General features: G+C 45.4%; 1 protein-coding gene across 1 annotated transcript in view; it reads right to left on the minus strand.

The window, feature by feature from the left end:
- The window catches only part of MGLL (monoglyceride lipase), a 412,525-nt gene that overhangs the window by 30,558 nt on the left and 354,084 nt on the right, over positions 1-27,883 (minus strand). The window lies entirely within an intron of this gene.

The following is a 27,883-nucleotide window of genomic DNA, read 5'->3' on the forward strand; positions in this document are numbered from 1 at the left end:
CACTCACTCATGTAAAGTGTACTCAGCACCTGAAAGCACTCACTCATGTAAAGTGTACTCAGTACCTGAAAGCACTCACTCATGTAAAGTGTACTCAGTACCTGTCAGCACTCACCCATGTAAAATGTACTCATTACCTGGCAGCACTCACCCATGTAAAGTGTACTCAGTTCCTGGCAGCACTCACCCATGTAAAGTGTACTCATTACCTGAAAGCACTCACCCATGTAAAGTGTACTCAGTACCTGAAAGCACTCACCCTGTACTCAGCACCTGAAAGCACTCACTCATGTAAAGTGTGCTCAGTACCTGGCAGCACTCACTCATGTAAAGTTTACTCAGCACCTGAAAGCACTCACTCATGTAAGGTGTACTCAGAACCAGGCAGCACTCTTTCAAGTAAAGTGTACTCAGCACCTGAAAGCACTCACTCATGTAAAGTGTGCTCAGTACCTGGCAGCACTCACTCATGTAAAGTTTACTCAGCACCTGAAAGCACTCACTCATGTAAAGTGTACTCAGAACCAGGCAGCACTCACTCAAGTAAAGTGTACTCAGCACCTGAAAGCACTCACTCATGTAATGTGTACTCAGTACCTGGCAGCACTCACCCATGTAAAGTGTACTCAGTACCTGGCAGCACTCACTCATGTAAAGTGTACTAAGCACCTGAAAGCACTCACCCATGTAAAGTGAACTCAGTACCTGACAGCACTAACCCATGTAAAGTGTACTCAGTACCTGGAAGCACTCACCCATGTAAAGTCACTTGCCTTGCGTGCTGCATGCCCGACGTCCTCCTTGGTCCCTCTTCTGTTGGCTCCATGGGCTACGTCCTCCAGGAAATTCCATTAACCAATCCTGGCTCTACTCTCACCAACATGAGAGCAGCACCAGGATTGGATGGAGAGTCCTGGCTGGGCGCTCCCTCACGCACTTTAGGCCAGTGCTTGGTCTCCACTCAGCTGTCTAAGACAGCTGAGTGTGAGTGGAGATCTGCATAGTGCGCATATCACTTTGGCTGGCTCAAGAGAGCAGGCCAAATTTACACGGGTACTTTGAAGGGCCCACCTTGCTCCTCCAGTCCTCTATGCTGCCAATCAGTAGCGAGGAGGGCACGCCCCCATTTATCCCGGCTGCAGGCTGCTGCACAGCTAAATGTGAAAAATAAAGCAGCAATGAAATAATTTCATTGCCATTTTTATTTTTCATGTTTAGTGCGGCTGCAGCGGGCAGGGAGGCGATGCCCCCTCACGAGGAAACCGCTGCTGTTAGTCTGAAGAGGTGGCGAATTAGCTTTCACTAGTTCCAGAAAGTGCCTTAAAATGGGGACCCTGGCACTATGGACACACATCTCCCCTAACTCTGATTCCTCTGAGGGATCCTGGATGCTGATATGCAGGCACACACAGCCTCCCGTGCTGCACAAGTGGAGGCCATCTTTGTTCCTCACACTTCTTCTTCAACACAATCCAGGAGAGCGTCCAGACCAATGATGGTGATGGCCCAATGATGGAGATAGACCAATGATGGTGATGGCCCAATGATGGAGATAGACCAATGATGGTGATGGCCCAATGATGGAGATAGACCAATGATGGTGATGGCCCAATGATGGCGATAGACCAATGTTGGTGATAGACAAATGATGGTGATGGCCTAATGATGGAGATAGACCAATGATGGTGATTGACCAATGATGGTGATAGACCAATGATGGTGATGGGCCAATGATGGTGATGGGCCAATGATGGTGATAGACCAATGATGGTGTTTGCCCAATGATGGTGATTGACCAATGATGGCGATGGCCCAATGATGGTGATTACCCAATGATGGTGATGGACAAATGATGGTGATGGCCCAATGATGGAGATAGCCCAATGATGGTGATTGACCAATGATGGTGATAGACCAATGCTGGTGATGGCCCAATGATGGAGATAGACCAATGATGGTGCTAGACCAATGATGGTGATGGCCCAATGATGGTGATTGACCAAAGATGGTGATAGACCAATGATGGTGATGGCCCAATGATGGAGATAGACCAATGATGGCCCAATGATGGTGATTAACCAATGATGGTGATAGACAAATGATGGTGATGGCCCAATGATGGAGATAGACCAATGATGGTGATTGACCAATGATGGTGATAGACCAATGATGGTGATGGCCCAATGATGGAAATAGACCAATGATGGCGCTAGACAAATGATGGTGATTGACTAATGATGGAGCTAGACCAATGATGGTGATAGACCAATGATGGTGATGGCCCAATGATGGTGATTGACTAATGATGGAGCTAGACCAATTTTGGTGATAGACCAATGATGGTGATGGCCCAATGATGGTGATTGACCAATGATGGTGATGTCCCAATGATGGAGATAGACCAGTGATACTGATAGACCAATGATGGTGATGGCCCAATGATGGTGCTAGACCAAGGATGGTGCTAGCAGGGGCACTGTGCTTGCCTGATCCTCATTCACAGCTGCTTGGAGCTGCTTCCTTGTATTGAGGAGTGTGAATTCTGTCCTCAACCAGAGGAGGAACTTATTGGGACACAATGCATTCTATAAACTAGACCTACACTGGTAAATCAGACATGTGACCCAGGGTTGCTAACGACAACCATTTTAAGCTAGGTTTCTTTAATCATGGCCTTACCATAATGACCACTGACGTTTACAGGTAACTCCCACCCTGAGACTGAGCTGTTGATGATCAGACACATGAGCAGTGAATGATATCCCATCATTTAGCCACTCTTTAAGTGGGGTTTTACCTAGATTCATCAATGAAAACATTTAGAGACTTTTCACAAGGGCATGGTAGGTTTTCTGTCATAGACCTTTCGCCCTAAGCAGCTTCTTCTGTGGCAGAAGCAGCCACCTTAGGGTACCATCTTTCCATGTGGTGGATCTAGGATTATCGGCTGCCCTGGTAACATCTCCCATTAGAGTTACCAGAGTGCTTCTCTAACCAGAGAGCAGGAAGAGATGCTCAGGCCAAATAAGACTTTATGAGGTTAGATCAGTCTTAAGGGGGTTTCAGGAGCATAGACAGAGAAAGCTATCAATTTGAAAATGTCCGTGTGAGGCCTTGTGGCCTTCCAAGTGTGGTGTTTCACCCATGGCTTTTGAAGGCCTTCAGGAAAAATGAGGAGGTAAAATTATATTTATTGGCAATGCTCAATGCTGCTCAATGGTTGCTTTATGATTCCGGTTCTCAGTTTTATGGTATTTATCTTTTTAACATTCCCGTCTGTATTTATCCATATTTATTTTTTGCTCAGCTTGTGAGTGTTTATCCATATTTATTTTGTGCGCTCTAAATAAATGAAGTGGCAATATGATATATTTCTGCATTTATTTAACTAATAAATATGTGCTCATACTTTGACGAATGTCGTATTTTAGCAAATTAGGCAGCCAAATATAACATAACAATACACCCACAGGTAAATATTGGCATTTTACTACAAATGGATGTTGACATATATTGTTATTTAATGACATCTCATTCTGTTTTTTAACTTCCCATGCCATTTATCTTCTCAGCTGTTGGTCTGGAATTAAAGAAAAACAGTATGGAAAGTCACTTAAAGAAGCCAGACTTTTTATATGTTTCCATTTTTAAAAATAAATACAGACAGGAAGCACGTTGTTTTCTGTCTGTATTTATCTGTAACAATCAGTAAAAATGGAAAACTGGGAGCCCTACACCCCTGGACTAGCAGGCCCAATGTCTCGCTCTCACGCCTTCTGTACACAGGTTGCCCATTGCGCATGTCGAGGTCACACCTCCCAGACCACACCGCGCCCCTGACTCAGTTTCCATCGGCAGACACCGGCTGAAAGTGGGTGGGTCAGGCTTCTTTCACTGGGAGTTGGGAGAAAGCTGGATTCCCTAGTTCTGCTACTCCAGTTTAATCCAGAGGGGGCGCTGGTGTAACAGAGAGCAGCTCCTCTCTGGTACTTGGCCCAAGAAACAAGGAATTCTATGAATGCTTCTAGCTGCAGCCATCATGATGTACAGGGTGTGACATTCCAGACAGAGGCTGCGTCCTCTTCACTCCATCTTTAAATTCCACCTTTGTACACCCCCGCTGCTTTGTAGCTTGGTATGGGCTATATAAAAACCCATATATACATGCACACATATATATTAGGATAGCCTTATTCAAGTCAGTACAGTGCAAAGTTTTATTTTGGTGTTTCTGAATTAAAGTCATATTGTTAGTCCACGATAAAAAATTTGATTTAGAGCCAAGGTTTCAGCAAACTAATTTAAGATTCATTGCATTTCTAGAAAACAGCTAATACCTTAAGCTTTTGCCATATGCAAGTGTTACAACAGGCAAATGTTGCAGAAAATATTTTTGATTGAATCCAGATGCTACTGGATACAAGGAATTTGGGTACCTCCGTTTCTGATGTGCTGTCACGGCTTAGCACAAGAGCAAAATAAGGTATAATTAGAAAGTACAGCTGCATCTGGCATGAGCTCTGGGGCTAAATACGCAAAACACTTCCGGAGGTTTTAGTTGCAGAAAAGATATTTACAGTTAGAATACCGGCTGGCCTGGCTTATATCAGGCCACACTCCCACTTCTAATCTAGTTTGTAAAGGAGTTAAACATTGGTCCATTACAGGCAGGGCCTATGGAATTATGCGATTCTGTGTCCGTCACGTTTTCCTTATAAATATGGATTTGCCGCATTTGCCACATAATCCACCATCTGCTGCATTACCCACAGATTTTAACCAAAAAAAACTATTTCTACCTCAAACGGTTCAAAAGTTACTAAAAATGTGGAAACACGTGTTCCTATGCAATATAAAATTGAAAAATGGTCATTTTTCAATTGCATATTGCTGGATTTGATGTTAAAATGGTACTAATAAGGTGAGATATTTGGCCAGAAAGTGTTACGAAGTGTAAAAGTGACAAAGTAATGAAGTAATGCTATCATAAAACATGCCACATTACGCCACATAATTTGCCTTTTCTTGATGCATAATTTACTCAACCTTGCAGCATAATTTAGTCCTCCCCTCCAGCATAATGCCAGTTTCCCTGATTATGGGTAACTAAATATAAAGGCCGAGCCAAAATGACAGGCCTTTAGAGGCGCCCCACAACAAGGTGCGGAAAAAGCCCAACATGATAGGGTTCACACAAGAGCAGATTGGAATCTGACAGATGCTGTCAGCAGAATGAAAAGCCCCCAGCATTTGAAAGCCACAGAACAGCTGGGCTTGGGCCTAGTCCTACTGTTGTGTGGGCCTGCAGGGGAATATGATGCCTGTGCACTTCAGGAAAACCTCCTTTCTTATGCCACATTCTCCAGGGGGCAACAAGCTGCTGATCAAATCCTAGCTGCCTGTGATACCCTGAAGGTGGTCGGATTATGGGCCTGATTCACAGAACTAATTTAAGACAAAGTCCTAAACTTACTACCATTTTGGTATTCACAGAAGGCACTTACTCATGTTGGTATTCACAGAAGGCACTTACTCATTTCGGTATTCACAGAAGTTAGGACTCCTAATTGCCTTCTGTGAATACCGAAAGTCTTGAATTTAGGATTTTTCTCAGTTTAGGAGTAGTAAAGTTAGGAGTCCTAAAAAGAGTCAAATTAAGCACTGCCTCCAAGTAGCTATGCACCACTCCAGTCCCATGTCTTAGCCAGCGGGAATTCACAAATACAAAGGAACAGCCTGATATGGTTTGGCACGAATATGACTCTTTTTTCCGCTTTCCCTCACCCCGCATGTTGTTACAACGCGGTCGTTACAACGACTACATTGTAACAACGCATACCATTACGACTTGCGGAGGGGGGCGCTAGATGTTGGAATAGTATCATTTACTATTCCAACTCCAGTCTGTGCGGACAGTACGGAAGGTGTTGGATTTTAAATCCAACACCTTCTCCCACCTCCGCAAGCCGCTGTAACGACTTGCGGGGTAATGGTATGTGTTGTTACAATGCAGTCGTTGTAACAACCGCATTGTAACAACATGCGGGGTGATGGATGCGTAGTAACATTGGCACTCAATGGATTGGAAATGTACGCATTGAGACTCTATGAATTGGAACTCTATGGATTGGGACTCTATGGATTGGACTTGATGGTTTGCGTTTCTATGGTTGGTGACTCTTTGGTTTGGGACTCTGTGGTTTGGAACTCTATGGATTGGGACTCTATGGATTGGACCTCTATGGATTGGGACTCTATGGTCTGTTACTCTATGGACTGGGACTGTATGGTTTGAGTTTCTATGGTTGGTGACCCTTTGGTTTGGGACTCTATGGTTTGGAACTCTATGGTTAGACTGTATGGCTTGAGTTTCTATATTTGGTAACTTTATGGTTTGGGGCTATATGGTCTGTTACTCTATGGATTGGGACTCTATGGTTTGAGTTTCTATATTTGGTGACTCTGGTTTGGGACCCCATGGTTTGGAACTCTATGTACTAGCACTCTTTGGTTTAGGATTCTATGATTTGGGACTCTATGGATTGGAACTCTATGGATTGGGACTTGATGGTTTGCGTTTCTATGGTTGGTGACTCTTTGGTTTGGGACTCTATGGTTTGGAACTCTATGGATTGGGACTCTATGGATTGGGATTCTCTGGTTTGGGACTCTATGAATTAGGTATCTATGGTTTGGGACTCTATGGTCTGTTACTCTATGGATTGGGACTCTATGGTTTGTTACTATATGGATTGGGACTCTATGGTTTGTTACTCTTTGTTTTGGGACTTTATGTTTTGGGGCTATGTTCCTGAATGCCAAGGATCAGCTAAACGTGACAACACTCAAAGAGAAGGCTATAGCCACTCAACATGTACAAGTTTGGAGCACCTATTTGGTGGAAGGCTGAAAATGGTTTACTACCAAATGATAAGTGTATCACTTTGTCTTTGACATACAGCAGCATTGATGTGCTTTGCCCTGCAAACAGCATCTATGCACTTTGCCCTGCTGGGGATATTCTCTGAGACATCTTGAAAGTGATTTTAGCGTTAGGGATTGTCTCTGAAATGTTCCATGTTCTTTAGGTGACAGAAATTGCAAAGAATTTATGCTGTGAGCCAGATAACTGTGCTCTCCCTCATCTTCTGTTAAACATATGGGATTGCTTAGATGATCTGACTTTTCTCTCATAAATTTAGTCAGTTCCTTTATTGTAGAAAGAATGATCCTGTATTCCTTGAAACACATTTCTGTCCTGTCTGTTTTGAAAAAGACAACTTTCCATCCAGGGGCGTAGCTTGGCCAGTAAAAGTGGGGGAGGGGGTGAGCTTCAGATTTTACAACAATCCTGCTGACATATCATGTTAAAATAAATTATATTAGAAGCAAGGCATGAGAGGGCTTATGGGGCAGAGGAAAGGGAGAGGAGTGGGGATTGCCAGGGGTACTTAAAACTCATTATTTTGTGAAATAACCAGCATGTTTTAACAGAAAAAACAGAGATGAGTGTGTGTGTATTTTTTGTGTGTGTATGTAAACCTCCCAGGAGAAATCTGACAGATCTTTCCTTCATCAGCGTTCTCAATCTGTTCATCTTTCCACTTTTTCCGCTCCTTACACTTCCCTTCCTTGTGGTGTACCCCAGGGTTCTGCACTTTCCCCTCTCCTGTTTAATTTGTATCTCCAGCCACTTTTAGCCTCCCTTCGAAACGCCCCAGTCACAATCCTTAATTATGCTGATGACCTTCAGTTAATTTTTCCCATCACTTCTCATTCGTCTTCCCGCATCGATTTTCAGTCCACTATGCTGTCCATTGCGGAGTGGATGTATCATAGTCATTTAAAGTTAAATCCTACAAAAACAGAGCTTGTCCTGGTAGGAGGACCCTCGCATCCTTGGAATGCCACCTTCTGGCCCACCACTTTGGGGTCAGCACCCACCCCGGTGAGCTCTGTCAAAAGCCTGGGGGTGATCATCTCCAATGATCTCTCCATGAAGCCGCACATTAACGCGGTGACATCTGCCTGTTTTTTTCACCTCAGGCGAATTCGCAAGATCAGTCGTTTCCTTACTAAAGAAGCACTAATTCAAGTTGTCATCGCGCTCATAACTTCCAGGCTTGACTATGCTAATAGTCTGTATGCTGGAATCCCCGCCTGTCACCTCCACCGACTTCAGCTGGTGCAGAATCAGGCTGCCCGGCTGATCTTTCGTCTGCCCAAATATGAACATGTCACCCCCCTTCTCCGTTCTCTTCACTGGCTCCCCATTTCGAAGCGTTCCACTTTCAAACTGGCATGCACTACCTTTAAGGCACTTTCGAACGCAGCCCCTCTGTTTATATCCTCAAATCTGTCTCGTCACATCCCTTCTCGAGCTCTCCGCTCTGCGTCACTCAACCTTCTGGATGTCCCCCGATTTAAAAGGAAAAAACACGGTGGTCTGAGTTTTTCGGTCCTGGCCCCATCGACCTGGAATTCCTTGCCGCCTTTTCTCCGCTTTTGCCCTAAATATGAGCTGTTTCGAAAATCTTTAAAAACTTTGCTTTTTCAAGCTGCTTTCGACTAACTCCCCTCCCTAGGTCACTGGTTACTGTTTTAAGCGCCAAGAAACCTATGGTGATAGCGCGCGGTACAAATAATTTTAATAGAATAATAGAATAATAGAATAGACACCTCTCCATACCCAACTGAAAGCATAAGTACCCAACTATTCATCAGAAGATACATTTATTAGTGGGGTGTAATATCTCAAACACCCCCCTCCCCCAAGCTACGCCCCTGTGTCCATCCTTCAGTTATTCAAATAATGGACCCACCTTAGACCTCCCTTCTCATGAACAAGATTTATGAAAGGGTCAGGACCAAGAAAAAGAAAGGGCATATTGACACCTATGGGATTCATCAAGAACTTAGTCCTTCTTTAGACACTGACACAATACTGAGTCAGTCCTGGAAAATCTGAAGGAATATTAGCTGGGATCAAGGGACGCATTAGGGAATAGCAGACCTGAATTCGCTAGACGTTTCGGCCTCTTTTGACATGGTGGCCCTCTGTACGCTGAAGGGCTTTTGGGAGTAGTCAAACCGGCCTCGGGCCTGTCAATGGGTTTTGTTATAGAATGAAGCAACACAATCAGGATGGAGGACATTGATACTGATAAACACTAAACTGTGCTGTCCCCAAAGGATCTTCTCTCTCCACATTCCTGGTTCACGAGTATCTTAAACCACTGACTGAGGTCATCAACAGAATGGGTGAGATTTCCATCTCTCTGGCTTGGGCACACACACGATGGTGGGTCTGATGAGGGAAAGAGAGAGGGAATGCCAGGAGTCTTGATGTCTCAGTACATGCTGTCTAAGGATCCAGGGATAAATGTAAACTAATTGGCTTGTTAGAACTAGTACTGGTGGTTAGGACTCCTTCACTGAGAAACTTTCTTTCCTACTGCCTCTGGAAGCAGCGAGGTCCTAATGCACAAGCATGAAAGGACTGAAGCGATGATGGACTTGGGCTTGACCTCGGGTTCTGCTTCTCAGCATCACTGCTTCTCCTCCACATCAACCCACTGAGTGATGCTGATCCAGAGCATCGTCTTGTCCTGTCCAGATTTGGTGACTCCCTGAAGCAGAACCTCAGGTGGAACACAATAAGGTAACCAGTGTAATGCTAGAAATCAGACAAAGAGCTCAGGTTATGTCATTTCTGAAGGCCTTGCATCATCCGTTTACCAGAAGCACCATCAAGTTCAACCGCTTGACGTTTACAGAGAAAGCAATATGGAGCATTGGCCACTGATGGAAGACAGCACCTGCAGGCCAACCGGACTCAGAACTCAGATCAGGGGGGACAGCACATTTGGTCAAATCATGTGCAGGTGGTTAGCAAAGGTGCTCAATTTTGCGGATTCTGACTTATTTTTCATCATGAGATGTTGACCCAGAGCAAAAAGGTGAAAATCACAAAAGGTAGAAAGAAGGAGGGAGAGAAAGAAAGGAAAACAGTGACAAAGTAGCAAAGCAGGCTGCCAGTCAGACAAGCGCTTCAGCGCCCCATATATAGGGGTAATAAGTAGGGGTGGGCGGCCAGCTACGCTCCGTGCACGGAGTGTGCGTAGTGCCGCCTACTCCGCATTTTGCGGAGCTGGCGTAGCCAGGCGGCACTACGCACGCTCCGCAGACGAAGCGTAGCTGGCCGCCACCCGTCTCCCTCCCGCCCTCCCTAGATACTTTCAAATAGCGCAATCAAATAATTTAAAAAGCACTTACCTTGCCGCCGCTGCCCGCCGCGTCCCCGGGGCTCGTTATCTTCCGTCTTCCGTCTTCTTTAGTAATGCGCATGCGCGGGCGGCCGCGCATGCGCATTTTCACGAGAAAATGCGCATGCGCGGCCGCCCGCGCATGCGCATTACTAAAGAAGACGGAAGATAGCGAGCCCCGGGGACGCGGCGGGCAGCGGCGGCAAGGTAAGTGGTTTTTAAATTATTTGATTGCTTTATTTGAAAGTATTTAGGGAGGGCGGGAGGGAGGCGGGTGGCGGGGCTGGCGGCCAGTGGTGTTTGCGGAGTGGGGCTACGCGGAGTGCGGAGGTGGGCGTAGTTTCTCGCCCACTTCGCGTAGCTCCGCGAAGCCCCACTCCGCCAACTCCGCCCAGGGCTAGTAATAAGGTGTATATAAATGCCTGTTGGCTATGCCAATGCTTGTTTATTTAGGAAGGTAAACACTTGGGTGGCCAAGTGGACAATAGGTTGGAGGAAGCTTGTAGTTCGCCTTTGGGATTTTCCTGTATTTTTTTTTTAATTCTGGTAGATTGTTATGGGTTTCTCACAGTGGGAATGAGAACTTTCTAAATAAACAGGAGACAAAGTCTATGTTGGGTTTATTTTAAGATCCTTGCAGCAATTCCTGTGGGTCAGAAGCATCACTTAACAGGGCAATATTAGACAGTGAAACATGATAGCAATCACTAGGCAATTTGTCCATGAACGGCACAAAATGAGCGAAGATGTAACAAAGCAATATTCAAGTAAATGGATGATTTAGGCTCATGTACATTTGGGAGAAGGTGGACCCAAGGGGTTTACGTTAGTCTATTTTATGATGGTGTACAATAAAGAGCAGGCTTGCCCTCTAGATGGTTGAAGCTGTGCCATATTGTAGGTATAGAGAATGAGAAGTCTTGTTCCTGCGGGGTTTCATTTTTGTGTCACTTGGTTTCCACTCTGGAGAGGGTACGGCTTCTTGGTTGAGGCTGGTGATTCCGAGGTTTGGATCTTAGCCGGGTACTGAGGTGTGTTGCTTGTTATGGGGTAGCAGCTCGTGTGGCAAGATTTGAGGAGGACTATGTTGGCTTTAGTAACATGATAATGTAGAATCAAGACCTTCAAGAGAACTGCACACATATCCTATAAAGTCCTTACAACAATTTCTTAGGGAACAGAGATGTGAAAGTGATGAAACGGAGATCCCTAATCAAATAAGCTAAATTAGTCCCTTTAAAAGTTTGTTTTGCTAAGGGTTGCCACACTAGGACTTGTTTATGCTTTATTTCGCTCAAACTTCAATAATAAAAACATGGCTTTTCACAGGCCATTGTCTACAGCATCTCTTCCCATCTTTGACAGGGCTCAATCCTATCTTATCATCCCATATCCCCCTAGTCCACTGAAAAGTCATGAGTCTCCAGTTGAGGGCGGCCTTTAGATCTTGGTGATTTAACTTCTTGCTGGTCCAGTTACTACACATCCTCCTGGCACTAAGTCCTAAATCCGGCAAGAATAGAGACCAATCATGTTGACATACCTCGATAGAGCCAAGTTGTGGTCCTGATCAGGTCTAGAGTGAGAATCTGGTATGCCAACTTTCCAGGCAAAGCGACACCCTATTAAATTCATTCACATTTCAAGAAAAGCCAAGTAAAACAAGAAATTCCCTACGGTAATAGCACTGGCAGGAGTCACTCGATCAGAGTTTAAGCGGGTACGTCTAGATTGCACAGAAGATACATCCGCAAACTTGCATGCTCCTATGCACTGCCTAATTCATTGTGCACTTAAAGACATGCATTAGTAGCACTTTGTAAAGAAAAGGTTATTAGTAAGCAAGCGTCCTTACTACCAATAAGGTTTGAACAGAGAAGTGCGGTCAACATTTTTTTTGCTGATGTGGAGTTTTTATGTCAATGTTTCAATTTATTTAGCAAAAATCTGTCATACATCTTTTGTGGAACATTACTGTATCAAGTAAATACTTAAAAAAAAGAAGGAGCATGCAGTTTACAGCAGATAGGCAATGCTGCAGCAACCTTATTTTATTTCAGATTACAAATACACCGCCAATATTCCCTGTATAGCATGTCCAGAAGAGACAGTAGGAAACGAGCAGCAGGCGGTAGCACTATTTAAAGCTGTCCCAGTAAAGCAATGTTCCACATGCTGGAACTACAGCAGCCTCCTCTACCCTAGTTAGTTGTACATTGTTTTTTTTTTAAAGGAGGATGTATTAAGACTTTCAGGGGAGACACCTGTTAGCAGTGTACATCACTGCAAAATATGCTTGCAACTAAAAAGACAGGTCTGGGAGCTTGCTTGTGCTAGGAGACTTGATCTAAGGGTTCACAACTGTAGAACGAGAAAATGGATTCTAGTACCCGTTTTACTACTTAAGTGTGTGCTACTGGGGAAATGTCATTACTACATTACTGCAAAATATGTTCGCAACTAAAAAGACAGGTCTTGGGGCTTGCTTGTGCTAGGAGACTTGATCTAAGGGTTCGCAACTGTAGAACGAGAAAATTGATTCTAGTACCCGTGTTACTACTTAAGTGTGTGCTCCTGGGGAAATGTAATTAGTACTAGCACTTCAAATCTACTTAATGTGGTACACTTAGACGTTTAGTCTGCACAAACAATCAGCATGGAATCAAAATACAATTTACACTTGAAATTAATTGTATTTTAGGTGTCTAAATCCACAACAGGTGTCAAATTCATATATATTCATACTTATCGATGTCTTTTCTTTTTTTTTTTAAATCAGTTAACAGCCAATCTCGGCTAGCTGAAAAACATATCTGAAATGGGCAAAGTGCAACAAGTAACATTAAATTAGAGAGTCAAATTACTTTTAAAAAATGTCAGCAAAGCTTGTAAGCAAATAATGTGGGAATTCCGGATGATACTGTATTCAAGTGCTAATGGTGTAATGGATCATATATGTCCTTACGACAAATGACGTTGTCAGACATATACACATTTATTAGCCCGATCCAAGTTGTGTTGCCAGAATAAACAGTGCATTCGACACAGTGACTTCCCATAGTACAGAACAGTCAGCCCGAAGTAAATATGCTTGGGATATCTATGGGCAAATGTAGCCATCTTATGTGACCCATAGAGCACAGATAGAGCTGTGGTTCTTGGAGAGATCGGTCAAAATCTTGGTTTACTGACTAAACCAAAATCATGTGATCTTGGGCAAACATCCGCGTCCCTCAATATCTGCATCTCCCAAAGCCAGATGATCACAATCTCTTCGCCCAAACATGCTAAACATAACTGACATGACCAGGGGCAGTAAATGCATCTCAGGGTACAGTAAATGCATCTCCTAGGATGCTGTTCGGTTAGAAAGGGAAGCCCCAACGTTATTGAAAGTGGGAGGGGTGCGCGTGCAGTCAGAGGGGACAGCAGACCTCCCCGGCTAAATCTGCCGGACAAAATGGGAGCAGCTGAGCAGAAGAAGCAAGTCTAAATCCTGGTTATAAAGAAGGGTGGGCGCCCCCTTTTTTATTTTTTATTTCCGCAGCTGTCAACGCATGCCATTTAAATCCCTGTAGCCTCTCTCGGCTGGGCTTGGAAAAGTGGCCCCTGGGAGTGGATGCTCCCGCTAAACTCTAGCAGGAGAGCTTCCTGCTCGGCACGGACCCAAGGGCATGCATCCCCTCCCGCCTCGCGGCTTACCATCCCCGGGTGAAATGGTGTTGCTCACCACTCCCATTGCGGCAGCTGGAAAAGAAAAGGGGCACTTCGCGCGGGCTGGCTCTGGATGTCACCCCGGGGCTCTCACGGACGCCTCGCGCTGCTGCTTCGCGGGCTCACAAAAAACAGACAAGCCCTCGCGCAAATGTAAAGTCGGCAAAAGTGAAAGTGTTTGACGCACGAATGTAAAGTCGGCAAAAGTGAAAACGTTTCTCCCGCGAATGTAAAGTCAGCAAAAGTGACAGCGTTTCCCTTGCGGGAGCAAGCAGCACAAGGAGCAATAATTACTAACACATGGCGCCAAAGCTCGCTCCCGCAAGGGAATCGCCAAATGTGCACGTGTTGCCATTGAAAGCAATGCATGCACGTTTTTAGGGCGTAAAGTGAATCAATTCCAAAAGGTCTTTTTCCTATGTAGCGCATGTGCGCTGCGTAGGTGAGACCTGAAAAGGCTTTATTGCAGATAATATACAGCAAATCCAATAGACCCCAAAGGCAAGATGCATTGACTTAGCCAATGCCTGTTTTGTTATTGGAGCCCTCTTCTATAACTCTCTTGGTTCATCCTTTCATGAACTCCTATAATTCTGCAAATGCGTTAACACCTGGCTTATTTCTAAATATTTAAGGGGTTAAGGGACTATGGCTTGGCTTGTAATCTCTGTTTTCACAGCTTCCTGAACCACTCAACATGGGCATCATTTAGGGATTGCACAGGGTTTCAGCTGTAACTCTGGGCTTGGCCCTTGCGACCCTTGGCTCTGCTTTTGCAACCCCTAGCCTCAAGGGATGTATGTCAGTACTACGCAATCTTTTAGATCGCGGTACTTGACAACGCGGTTTCTACAACGCAAGTCGTTACAACGACTTGCGTTGGAGGGCGCGGATTGAGGATTATTATAATTTTATATTCCAACACCAGCCCACGTGACAGTAGGGAAGGTGTTGGAATATAAAATTACAATATTCCTTAACCAACAGCGCCATCCAGCGCAAGTCGTAGTAACGACCTGCGTTGTAATGGCCACGTGGTGAAGGTAGTGCGGTGTAAACACCGCGTTGTAAACGATGTTCCCCGCCTCAGGGGTGGCAAAATCAATGCCAAGAACAAGAGTGGGCTCCGAATGCCTTATTGTCTGCCTGTTTCTCATTATACGAGTAGTGAATAATATTCTATTATTCCCTATTAGTGTAATGTAATGTAATGTAAAAACGATTTGTAGAGCGCTGCGTTCACCGGACGGTTTCTTGGCGCTGATCACTAACCCAGGAGGAGGCAGAGAGGGGAGAAAGAAGAACTTTATGTATAGACACCGCGGAAAAGGTGAGTTTTTAGGAGAGACCGAAAGTGAGGGTAGGAAGAGGAGAGTCTGAGATCTAAAGGTAGGGAGTTCCAGAGTGAGGGGGCCAAGAAGGAGAATCTAAGGCCTCCGTGCTTTTTACGCCTGAACCTAGGTGTCTGGAGGAGGGCGTGATGGGAGGAACGGAGGTGTCTGGGGGGGGGGGGGGGCGTACGGATGAAGAAGAGAGGAGATGAAAGAGGGGCCGATACCGGCCAGGGAATTATGGGTTAGGCAGCCAAGTTTGAACTTGCAGCGCTCCGACACAGGAAGCCAATGAAGGGCTTTGAGGAGGGGACGGACGTGGTGATGTTTTGGCTGACGATGGATAAGACGGGCGGCCTGATTCTGGATTAACTGAAGTCTCTTTATTTGGTATTGCGGAATGCCTGCGTATAGGGCGTTGGCGTAGTCGATCCGGGAGATGACTAACGCCAACAGCGCCAGGGTGAGAGCTTCAGTGGTCAGGAAGTGAGCTATTTTCCGGATTTTTCTGAGCTGGTGGAAGCAGGAGGATACTGTAGCGCTGATCTGATGATTCATGGAAGGATCTTGTGAGATATAGACCCCTAGGCTTTTTACTTTATCAGCGGGACTAGGAGGGGGGCTTAGGGAAAGGGGGCAGAAGGTGGAGTTCCATGGATTGGCTGGGCCTCCGACAAGAACGAGCTCCGTCTTGTCGGGGTTAAGCTTAAGGTGGTGAGCGCCCATCCAGTCGCTGATATGGCAAAGGGTGGACTGGAAATCCTGGGCCGCTTCCTGTGAGTCAAGGTTGAAGATGAGCTGAATGTCATCTGCATAGTTAAATGCAGTGACATTCCTTCCCTGGAGGGAGCGGATCAGGGGGGTAAGGTATAAATTAAAAAGGAGTGGAGACAAAGACGAGCCCTGCGCGACTCCGCAGGTGAGTTTCATCCTGTCCGCCGAGAATTGGGAGATTCGAACAGATTGGTGGCGGTTTGTCAAAAAGGAACGAACCCAATCAAGGGCCGTCTCTCCAATACCAGCCTCCTTGACACGGTCAACCAAGATGGAGTGGTCGACCGTGTCAAAGGCTGCCGACAAGTCCAGGAGGATTAAGGCTTGGCTGGTGTTAGAGTCAGCACCTCTGCGGAGTTCCTCCATAACAGAGAGAATGACCGCCTCGGTTGAGTGGGCTGGTCTAAACCCAGCCTGTTGAGGGTCTAGGAAGTTGGAGTCCTCAACAAAGGAACTGAGGATGCTGGTGACATATGACTCAAGTACCTTACTAAGGTAGGGGAGGAGGGAGATGGGACGGAAGTTGGCCATGATTGTAGGGTCAGCGCTGGGTTTCTTCAAGATGGGTACTACTTCCGCGTTCTTAAACTGACTGGGAACCTCACCGAGCAGAAGGGAGTTGTTCAGGAGGGCCAGTGGAGGGGTGGGGCAGGCTGAAAAGGCAGCCCGGAGAATCGCGGGGGGGCAGCAATCTGTGGGGGAGCCAAAGCAGACTGATGAAGACTTCTTCTGATATCGGGGGGAACTGAGTCAAAGAATGAGGGTTGACAGAGGGTGCAGCCTCAGTTAAGGGTGTAGCCGGGGGAGTGGAGGAGATGCTATTTTTGATTTTGATAATTTTTTCTATAAAGAAACAGTTGAGGGAGTCGCAGAGTGCTTGAGACGGAAGAGGTTTGAGAGTTACCCTATCCAGGTGTGAGAGCTCGTCTACGATTGCAAAGATATCTTTAGATTTCTGCGCAGAGTTAAGGATTTTGTTGGAAAAGTAGGCAGTTTTTGCAGCTGATATGGCTAGTTTGTACTCTCCCAATAATTTTAGAAAGAGTAATTTCTTTACGGGGTCGTAATAAAAAATGGAGCACACTTAGGACCTGTGGTGACCTCTGTGGTAAGTAAAAACGGTTTTAATGTATGTTGTATGTGTGCTTGAGGGGACAGCGTTTTAAAATGTAAGAGAGCGTGCATATGTGTGAGAAACTGTTTCTCTGTGTATGCATGTGTGTGAGTTAGTGTAAGCGTGTGAGTGTAAGTGCATGAGAGTCAAGTGACAAGTAGTGAGTGAGATTATTTGAAACTGACGGCCAGATTTAATATTCGTTGATGCAAGACAGAGCTGCACCAAATTTGCATCAAAGGAGGAGTGAAAAAAAGTGCCAAATCTAATAAGATATAGCACATTTTTACTCTTTCAGTGCGCTGGCGTACTATACGTAGCCATACATATCCTTGTGCCATAGTGCAAGGCGTGCACATTCTCTGAAGTATAGGTTTTGTACTGGAAAGGGTGCCTTCCAGTACAAAAAAGTATGCATTAAGGTTTTTCCAGCTTTGCAGGTGTGCTGCACACATGTAAAGCTGGAAAAACGTGCAGAAACTAAAGAAATTCTTGTTATGACTGTCTCAAGGAGGTATAAGATTTTGGCGCAAATTGCTGTCTATCAATGTTTGTAGATAGGGATTTGTGACAAAATCCAGGGCGGTTGCAATGGAACATCCATGCACCATCCATAGAACGCCTCCTTGATACAAAATAATGCATAACAGTGTATAGCACAACTTTGCGTGACTTTGTGATACTATCCGCAATTGTGGTGATGTTAGTTCATGTCCCATGCCTTCCTGGAAACATGTAAAAAAAAAATCAGAGTCATGGGTCATATGATGTCACTTCCTGTGATTTTATTGAGGTCAAAGGGTATGTGATGTCACTTCCGCTACCCCTGGCGTTGTGGTGAATCATCGCGGATACCCCTTGGTGTAAGCGCACTCTAAAAACCCTGCTATTATCATGTAACAAGTACATGACTAACAGGTTAAAGGTTTCTTTGCAGTGTAGACTTAACCCACCAAGCTATCTTTGCGATAGATGTTTTCGTTCGACAAACCTTGTTGCACCTGTCCTGGTGTTAGAACTGGTCCGAGAAAAAAAAAAAAAAATGATTTATGTGAGTTCTTCCAAAATGTAAAGACTATCTTTAGAGGGGAAGGTCTCCTTTCGAAGCTTGCCAATGTTGTTAAAATTATCAGTTATTTTGGGAACATTAGGATAAGTAAAACAAAATAGGAGTGTGCTGTACCAAAACATCACACACTGATAGAAATCCGTTTGTTCTTTTCTCAGTGTTTGAAGTCCACGGCGGCCGGATATTCCTGCAGTCAGTCAGTAACCACCCAACACAGTCTCCAGTGTGCTGCATAATTTAATTTTGGCTGACAGGAATTGCTCAAGTATTTCATTTGCCCAAATGCTTTGAAAGTGGCAGAAGGTCTGCTCTGGAGGGAGAAGCATTAAAGAGGACAGGAAATGACTTCATCAAATTACAGTCATGTGATCTGTGCTGCCTCTCGCTCGTATTATTTCAGAGAGCCTCTCTCTTCTCTGAACTAAGGCTGGTCTCTTTGATGGAAGGAAACCCTTTTGGGACGTTTGTGTATAATATGAGCTGGTGGAGGGCCCAACCATAATATGCAGTGGCCGGGGGCGGAGGGGAGAGGACGAGACATTTCAACAGTAAACCAGCCACACCCACCTACGTGCCAGGAGTGGCGTAGCGTGGCAAGTGCAGAGATGCGGTTGCCACGGGTGCTAAATTCTTAGGGGCGCAACATTGTAAAAGAAAAGTGGAAGGATTCTTGCCTTGCCCCGGGCGCTGGCAACCCACACCTCTAAAGCGGTGCTAATAAGCTTGATAGTATGCCCTGGAGAATTCCAATAGAAGCCCACGACTACGACTGGAAGAAAGGTTTACAAAACCAAGTCCTTCAGTGGACAGAGGCGCTAAGCCTTAGATGCCAATGTGAAGGGTGCTTCTCAGCCGGAGCTGCCGGGAGTCACTGCCAAAGGTGGACCACCTAGTAGAGCTGGACTTGGAGGTGGGAATCCCTGTTTCACTCTTGAACTTCTTGCAAGCCTTTGGTCTCTTCTTGGCCACTGTCTTTTCCAATCTGGTCTTCATTTGAATCAAACAGTCCCTCAGGCAGCGGGTTGTGGTTCCGCGTTGGGATGTGTTCTCCAAGAATCTTTTTGAAGACCCTACCCATGTTTCCTCCACCTCAGTGTACGTTATCGAACAAGGTTTGCTGTAAGGTAGCGTGTGAAAACATAGGACCTCAGTAAGACTCTGGTGGGCTGCACTCTCTTCCTTCAGGGCAATGGATGGATGTACTCCACTGCTCCGGCAGGCTACTGACGGGCAAATTTGGAGATTTCTGCCTTCCGGCGGAGATCTATGTGCTTTCAGAGGAGCCACCATAAAGATATATAGGGCCATGTGCATGAATACATTTTCCTATAGACACAAATGGGCAAAACCCTTTGATGCATCTGGCCCATAGATTTTTTTTTTATGACAACAATAATTTTGTAAACAATATTTAGGGCAGAAAATGTGTACTCTGCCTGGCCAATAGCGGAGAGCCGCTGTAATGTGCATTGTGAACTTTCCTGCATGAAATCCCGTGTGTACTTTAGGGATAAGCCTGCACCGATCTGGCCAGCCCATCAAGTGCACAGTTTCTACAGTATTCGAGAATATTTGGGAGATGATTGCTTTGTACTACCACAATATCAGCCCTTCGTGATGACCCCACGTCAGAAAGGAGATCAGAATCGAAGATTTACGAATTTCTAGGACGGTGCACCCTACACAGCTATTGATACAATGAGGTACTTGATTGCTTATCCATATTTTATTCCTCACACTGTATAAAACAATTTGATTTGCTGCAAAAAATACACCCAGCTCTCAAGATAAAGGAGACCAAGGCTCTTCCTACCCATTTGAGGTATTTTGGTAACCAAGCAACACCTCTCTGTTCTGTAAACATCCAGATTTGGCACAAGTAGCTTCTCTTTTCGAGACTATGTGCTAATAGGGAAAGTGAATATTTAACATCCATCCATCATTAGCTCACTAGCCTTCCCCATCTCACTCTGGCAGCTGTGTGTACAGTTCCATCTGTACTAATAAAAGCAGAGAATTTGTTGGCGGACTCGCAAATGGATTCAAAATAATGTGTCAGTGATTTGTTTGGATACACGTCACATCACAACATTGACGAGCTACAGCGTGAAATTCGCTTTTCTCTTAGGAACAGGGTGAGAAAACTTGGAATAGCCATAGAGGCGCTATGTAAGCCGGGGTGTCTCACTGGGCATTCACACAGGGGAAATACTTTGTTGTGGTGCACATCGACGCAGGGGGTCTCATTAGGAGTCTGGAGGGAACTGAAAATCCTGGAGGTAATTCTAAAAACGGAGTAGAATCCCCGTCTGAGTTTCCCCCACAGTTTTCTCCCTATGGTGGAGGAAATTAAGCTGTTGGACTCTACTCTGTATTTTAAATTTCCTCAGAAATTCCATCCAAACTACAAATCAGTGGTTTTGAACCTGTCGTCCAGAACCCCCCTGAGGGTGGGCTCAGCCTACCCAGGGGTCTATCACTGATTAGAAAATTAAATATTATTAAACAAATAAAATGTATATAAACAAAGAAGCAAAATGTACAAAATGAACATTTTAAAATGTTCTGTAAATAACGAGGAATTTGAAATCAGAACCTAAAAATTAAGTCAGTATCCTCAGATTGATTCGTGGGAGCCGTGCAGGTGCATCAAAAATATTATAGTATGGACGATAAGTAGCCACAATTGAATTTAGAAAAGCTCCAACCTTCCTATTAGAATTAAAAGTTTGATTGTTTTATATTTGCTCACAAATGAAATAAAATATCGAATCGTTTGTGTATTTATTAGATGAATGTTTGTTTCTGTCAATTCTGGATATTTTGTTGCTCAAAATATTGAAAATGTTTAGGCGGGGGTCCTCAGCTTCAAGTAATGATTAAGAGAGGGTCCCCGGATCCCAAAAATGATTCAGTGGGGGTCCCCGGATTCCAATAATCATTAACCTCATGCGCCCTAGCGTTATTCTGCTCGCACGCTGAGATTTTTAAAAACGCACTTTACATGACGAGCTGGGCTCGTCATCAGCGTGCGAGGAGGCTACGCCATGACGAGCCCAGCTCGTCATCAGCGTGGAAGGGGTTAAGTGGGGGTCCACAGTAGTCAATAGGTTAAGAACCGCTGCTCTAAATGCTTCACTTAAACTAGAGTCGCCTTCCATAGTGAAGAATGTAGGGCGGAGCCTCTGTTGACATGGGAACTGGCCATTTTCTCTGGTACCCTATGCGGATGTACAACAGCATAAGCTTGTCATTTCCTGTAGATGATGGCTACCATTACTGTGGGAAATTCAGCACATTACACTCCAGAATACAACCAAATGTGCCACAGATGCATCCAGAATTCCAGAGAATCAACCCTGACAATACTAGACTGTGAAACCTAAATAAGATATAAGGCATAGAAGAAAAAGTCCAGCTGCCCCAGGAAATAAGCCCAGCATGATTCAATGGCATGAGACCATGTCACATAACATATCAATCGCTGTGACACAAAACGTGTACGACCATGTCATGAAATAAGGTATATGTCTGCTCTGGTCAAAAAATGAGGTGCATCAAAAGATCTTGTACCTTGCATGCAGGGTTGAAATGTCTTGGGAATCTGCCTCGGAGGACATGCATTTTTTTTCATAAGAAAAGGGAAGGATGCAGAGAGGATGTGATTAGGCTATTTGTCCTTTCATTGCTCAGGGTGGCTTAAAGTTCACTGATAGCTTTTTTCAGGGAAATATGGATCCATTGTGTGCCTTTCCTGGAAATTTCATCTAACTACAACTGATTGAGGGAGAGTCGGCAATTACATTTTGCACTGACGACACTATTAACCTAGCTGGGAGACTCCTTCCATCCCTAAGTGACTATTAGGGCCACTTAGATATAAGGTGATTGAGGACCAAAGGTGCCTGGTCGTGTACGGCTAATGCTGGAATAGTAGTGGTTGATTAATACAAAGTGCCACAACATTTGTATTCCACGGTACAAAGTGCAGAGTGCAAGGAAAGGTTGATTCTATGCAGATATACACTGGTATAATACCATTTATATTTTTTCTTTGTAAAAAGCGTCTGATACTTGTTTTGCACGCTGGGCTGTTAAATTGTGGGACTTTTCATGTTTTTCCATGTCAGTAGAGTGCATTCCATTAATGTTGGTTTTGGAGGCTGATGCTGGAAGGACGCTTTGTTGTCTCAATGATGGGGCTGTAGTGCTTGCCAGCTTGTCACGTTAAATATCGGGTGCATGGCTATGGAGGGATGTCTCCGTTGCTGGCCGTTGGCATCTCCCGGGCAGTAGTCCGTGGCATTGTAAAGCGGCACATGACAATCGACCACAAGCAGAAAGAACACTGCTGGTCTACAAGACCAGGAGCCATGCCAAGTTTTTAGAATATCCACACAGAACCAATTAACATACAATAGGCCTCAATGGGGAATTGCTTACGTAGTCATTGGTTAACCTGAAAATATTGCATGGATCGGGCCATCATGGACCAACGTTGGTCAATTCTCTAGACTAGAAGAGGTGGAGTCAGGTTTATTGGGTATGCGCAAACAGGGATGATTTGACAATCCACAAGGACATTTGGCAGAGTTCCATAGAGTGGTTGCTTGCTAAGAGTTGGATCCTTCATCTGTGGTATGAAATATGATTTATTGGCTGGTATACACGACGGCTCACTTGAGCAGTACTAAGGTTGCACCGCGAGGACCAGGAGGCCGTGCGAGCGACAACCCCCACTGGGGCGGGGAACTCAATAAAATTAGAAGCACCGTTTGTCCTGTACGCCAGTTTCCATCAAGCCTCTGACAAAGGGCAGGGGCTCGAAACGCATCGGCTACATTAATTTCCTGTGCTCCTGTTACCTACCATACCCTGCAGCCTTGAATAAATCTGTCAAGCTATACTAACCTGTGTCGGACTCCTCCGTTGAGGCAACTTTTGTGGATTTATATATATAGAAGTGAGCAAGGCGGATTCGTCCGCCGAAACGCGTCTAGTTTCATCTATGGAATGAACTATTTCTTTGAAATATTGCATCCACCCAACTCCCACAGGGACGCCATGGAAAGCAGGCATGGACACGAAGTGGCTTTGGATTCGGCATTTATTTCTCAGTGCAGGTCGCCCTCGATCACGACCACAAGGAGAGACGCGTTTCAGCCATCAAGAGGCCTTTGTCAAATATATATATATATATATATATATATATATATATATATAAATACACGCACACGCACACACAAATATCTCTGGTGCTCATTTAAAGCGCTCCAATGTCCTTAGGCCAAGTTTGCGCTATATAAAACTACCAAGCACAAGCTCTCGTTTGAAGGTATGCTCTTTGTGGACCACGTTCGACCAGCAGTTTCTGCAGGTGGCTAAGTGGCCGCCAACGCTCTAGGGCTCTACGGTTGCGCTCAGTATCTGTTAAGAAAGTTGTTCACACTTTGTAATTTGCTGCTGTAAAAGTGTTTTTTCGATTTGGAGCCGAAGGCGACCAGGAGACGTATGTTGTCAATTAGCCTCTGGGTCCGATCCAAATGCAATGATTGAAAGGAGCGGCGCTGAGCGGTGTTAGGGGCACGCAGAGAACAGTGTTCCGTGTGTACAATCAAGCCCAACAAGCATTGTTAGCAGAACCTTGGGTGGCAGTCAATCAACTCAGAAGCCCTGGGCTTGGTAAGCTGAAAGGACGTTTGCCAGCCAGAGTAGCGTAGCAAGAATGCCACCCGCCCTGCTACAAGCAAGGAACATGTCCCTTTTGACTGCTGTTGAGGTAGTAAATACAGTATTCATCGGGGTTCTATTGGTAGTTCAGGGCTCTGTGCCCCGGTGCCACTGCACCTGCTGCACTAATGGTGGATACAACCCTGGACAGCCAACTAGAACAGCTGCCTATCCCGCTCCCAGTTTCACTGGGCAGTGTAATGTCACTTCATTGCAACACTAAGGGACAACCGTACAAAGCCTTCTCGGTCTGTGATTCACAAAATCACACAATTTGTGAAGCAGAAAGGCAAGCCGCAATGCACAGAAGGTGCTCTGTGAGTCGGAAATGGACCATCAAAGTACACTTCGAGACTGAGGGCCACATGTACAAAGGTAAGGGTTTGCGACGACAAAATAGCGGATTTGTGCGATTCGCCATTTGGTAATCGCAAAGACCCATGTACAAATGCACATTTTACGATTCCTAGTAGGTCGCAAATAGACCTACTTCATGAGTATTCATGAGGTAGGTCTCGGTTTGCGACCCAATGGGAATCACAAAAATCACAGGGATTGTGGCCTGCTGGGGTTAGCAGGCCACCATGTCTGTGATTGCTTTTTAACCCTTTCCGTGCGTCGGCTGGCCCCCGGCCGTCCGCCGACACGGTGGGTGTGTGCGGAGGACGGCCGGGGGCCGTCCTGACCACGCCCAGTCATAAATCACCCGCACTGCAGCGGAATTTCAGCCACGATCAACGGGTTAATAAAGCAATCTTTTAATGGTTATTTTTATTTTTTATTCAGTTTGTTTTCCTGAAAGGAAAACAGGATGTGTTTCAAAAATAAAAATGTAAGTTTTCTTTTCACTTTTTAAGAGTAGACGGTGGTTCGTGAGACCCCTGCCTGCTCTTACAAAATGCTTCCACATATATTCACAAAGGGAAAGGAGTCCCATGGGACCCCTTCTCATAAGCAAATGGGTTGCCAAGTACTTGAAAGAGGGTGGTAAAATGCAAATGTTCTGTGACCGCATTTCGGTCGCAAAACGTTCATACATAGCACTGTGATTTGGTATTAGTAAGGGACAAGGCCCTTCCTTATACCGCAATTGCAAACCCAATTTATGATTTGGTGATAGGTAGAATAATCGCTAATAGGGATTTGTACATTTCAATAAGCTTTTTTGCTTTTGAAAACGGGACGATTCTGCGAGTCGGCACGTTTCCAACTGCAAAAACACTTTGTAGATGTGGTCCTGAGTGCGAACTTGAAGGTCAAGGGGAGGTAAGGAGGCGTCTCCCTCCTCCTTCCGAATCGCAATGCAGCGTATCAGTGGCTTTCGATTGCCTTCTCAAAACGTTGATCAGATCTCCACTGCTGAAAAGAGGTGGTATCCATTCTTAAAGGAGGTCCCCATTCTGAAAGGTAGCATCCATTCGCAAAGGTGGTGCCCATTCTCAAAGGTGGTGCCCATTCTCAAAGGTGGTATCCATTCGCAAAGGTAGTGCCCATTCTGAAAGGTGGTGCCCATTCTCAAAGGTGGTGCCCATTCTCAAAGGTTGTATCCATTCGCAAAGGTAGTGCCCATTCTCAAAGGTGGTGCCCATTCTCAAAGGTGGTGCCCATTCTCAAAGGTGGTATCCATTCGCAAAGGTAGTGCCCATTCTCAAAGGTGGTACCCATTCTCAAAGGTTGCACCCATTCTCGAAGGTGGTACCCATTCTTGAAGGTGGTCCCCATTCTCAACGGTGGTATCCGGTACCCATTCTCAAAGGTGGTACCCATTCTCAAAGGTGGTACCCATTCTTAAAGGTAGTCCCCCTTCTAAACATTGGTATCCATTCTCAAAGGTTGTTCCCATTATCAAAAGTGGTACCCACTCTCAAAGGTTGTATCCATTCTCAAAGGTGGTACCCATTCTCGAAGGTGGCATCCATTCTTAAAGGTAGTCCCCATTCTCAACGGTGGTATCCATTCTCAAAGGTGGTACCCACTCTCAAAGGTTGTATCCATTATCAAAGGTGGTATCCATTGTATCCATTCTCAACGGTGGTACTCATTCTCAAAGGTGGTATCCATTCTTAAAGGTAGTCCCCGTTTCCCAACGGTGGTATCCATTCCCAAAGGTGGTACCCACTCTCAAAGGTTGTATCCATTATCAAAGGTGGTATCCATTCTCAACGGTGGTACTCATTCTCAAAGGTGGTATCCATTCTTAAAGGAAGTACCCGTTTCCCAACGGTGGTATCCATTCTCAACGGTGGTACCCACTCTCAAAGGTTGTATCCATTATCAAAGGTGGTATCCATTCTCAACGGTGGTACTTATTCTCAAAGGTGGTATCCATTGTTAAAGGTAGTCTCCATTTTCAACTGTGGTACCCCCTCTCAAAGGTGGCATCCATTCTTAAATGTGGTACCCACTCTCAAAGGTGGTATCCATTCTCAAAGGTGGTATCCATTCTCAACGGTGGTACTTATTCTCAAAGGTGGTATCCATTCTTAAAGGTAGTCTCCATTTTCAACTGTGGTACCCCCTCTCAAAGGTGGCATCCATTCTCAAATGTGGTACCCACTCTCAAAGGTGGTATCCATTTTCAAAGGTGGTATCCATTCTCAAAGGTGGTATCCATTCTCAAAGGTGGCATCCATTCTCAAATGTGGTACCCACTCTCAAAGGTGGTACCCACTCTCAAAGGTGGTACTCATTCTCAAAGGTGATATCCATTCTCCATGGTTGTATCCATTCTCAGAGGTGGCACCCATTCTCAAAGGTGGTACCCATTCTCAAAGGTTGTACCCATTCTCGAAGGTGGTACCCATTCTTGAAGGTGGTCCCCATTCTCAACGGTGGTATCCGGTACCCATTCTCAAAGGTGGTACCCATTCTCAAAGGTGGTATCCATTATCAAAGGTGGTACCCACTCTCAAAGGTGGTACTCATTCTCAAAGGTGGTACCCACTCTCAAAGGTGGTACCCATTCTCAAAGGTGGTACCCATTCTCAAAGGTGGTACCCATTATCAAAGGTGGTATCCATTCTCAAAGGTGGTATCCTTGGTCTCATGGCCAGGGTAATGTGGATGAAATCAAACACACAAATCTATAAAAGATGTACTGCAGGAAAAACATGCATTTTCTGCCCTTTCATGAGACCAGGATAGGTGCCAGGAGCGGCTCGTATTGGGTAAAAGAGGCAGGGTCGGGGAGGGGGTGGAGGGTGACACAACGGAGATTAAAACTTTTTGTACAAAAGAGGCGGGGGGACAAGAAATTCAAAATTAAACTTACGTCCTGCCCTCGAGGAGAGACGTGTCCCGTTCTTCTGCTCCCAGCCTGCCATGCAGCCAATCCTGAAGCTGCTCTCACATGAGAGCGGCTTAAGGATTGGCCTGAGCGACGATGTGCACTCCAGGATAGATTGGGAGTCTATACCTGCTCTCTCCAGCCCCACCAATGCAGCTGGGGTTGGAGAGGGGTCACTGTGCATGTTGTTTTGACCAGCCTGACACCGCCGGCCAAAAATTACATACGCAGTGCAGATAGAGCTCACCACTCCCCCTCCTGCCTATCATAACCCCGGCCCGTCCCAAGCAAAAAAAAACAATAATAAAACAGGGTTTAAACCCGTTTTATTTTTACATTTTCTGGCAGGGGGTGGGGGGCACGCTCCTTCACCATAGTGGAGGTTCCGCCACTGAGTGCTGACCTTTACGTTTTTTATTGCTTACAACACAATCAATTTGCCTGACTCATCACATTGTGTGAGCCCTCACAATCTGAGTCTGCTGACCCATTCTTGTGCTTGGCGGCGATGGTGTGATGTTCAGAGTATGTGCTCACTGCAATCATTAGGCAGCTCCTCGCCTCCTCTTCTGAGCATGAAATGGCCCAGGAGTGACAGAG

Source organism: Lissotriton vulgaris, chromosome 9 (assembly GCF_964263255.1).
Source record: "Lissotriton vulgaris chromosome 9, aLisVul1.2, whole genome shotgun sequence".
NCBI lineage: Eukaryota > Metazoa > Chordata > Amphibia > Caudata > Salamandridae > Lissotriton > Lissotriton vulgaris.